This window comes from Camelina sativa, chromosome 6, assembly GCF_000633955.1.
Source record: "Camelina sativa cultivar DH55 chromosome 6, Cs, whole genome shotgun sequence".
NCBI classification, from domain to species: domain Eukaryota; kingdom Viridiplantae; phylum Streptophyta; class Magnoliopsida; order Brassicales; family Brassicaceae; genus Camelina; species Camelina sativa.
The window spans coordinates 23,131,819-23,133,102 of NC_025690.1; positions in this window are offsets into that span (position 1 = coordinate 23,131,819).

Consider the following 1,284-nt stretch of genomic DNA (forward strand, 5'->3'; position numbering starts at 1 on the left):
ACCATACTGATGATACTGTCACAATGTTCAATACCAAAGTGGTAAAAAGATATTTTTCAAATCTATACTCTTTCTCTTCTATTTTTTACCTTTTTTCAAAATCTATCTTTTTTTTTTTAATTATACCAAGGTAGATTAAATCATGATCCTTCCCTAAGTTTACATTCATATCTTTTGGTATAGAAATAGTGAACTATGGAGTAGGATTTGTGAACTATGTGTTTTATAATCTATTTATCGTTAACATCTAAGTTTGACATAGAGAGAATCTACTTTTGTGTGGTGTGTTTTGTTGATTACTTAAAAGTTAAAACACGATCGGTGTTTGAAGTTACCAAATTTTGTTGACATTTATGGTCCATGGATATCCTAATAATAATATACCAAGATTAAAGAATCACACGAGGTGGAAGATTGTTATTACTGTATTCGCTCTCGAGGAGACACTACTGTATGTTTAATCAATATATATATGATTAATTCCCCGAGTTTAAGATATAAAATAGTTAACACGTAAATTTTTGATTGTGCGATACTCAATACTATTACTACTATGTAATAAACGATTTATCAAATCTTGAATGTTGGTAGAAAACATGTTTTCTCATATGTCCGGCCGGAACATCAAGATTAGTATCTTTTGATAATTACATAATAGTATATGTTTATGAATTTTTGTTTCTCTAAGAACAAAATTTATGTCTCGCATATTAAAAAGGAAACATAACAATTGTACTGGTTTTATATTGGAGCTGCTGTGTCTTAAGCTTCCGATGCTCCTCAATAAACGACCCAAAACATCGGAAAATGATGTCGGATATGTATCATATATACAGTAGTACGTGTTTATCAATGTCTTTGACTATTTAAATTATTAATTGTTCTGGTTTTTATGTTTATTGTTGTTTTATTTATTAGTATTAAGTATTAACGAACAACTCAAACAATAAACATTAGTCTTAATACATTGGGAGAAAAGAAAAAGAAAATCGAGTATGGTTCTGGATTAACGTATGGCCACCACACACAAAGTCAATCTGGAATCCATACAATCATACTCGATTTGGCAAAAACTAAATTGACAAGCTCTGACTCTCTGAGTTATATGTTTCTATAAGATTAGTGGTCATCAAATTTCAAAATCAAAAGGATAGGAAGATCAAAATGAACAAACAATATATAAATAGAAAGTAATATAAGATTAAGATGCTGCAAAGAGTTATACTTTCTTTTGAAAAAAAAATTAATAAAAGGAGCAAATATGGATTGGGAATAAATAGAATG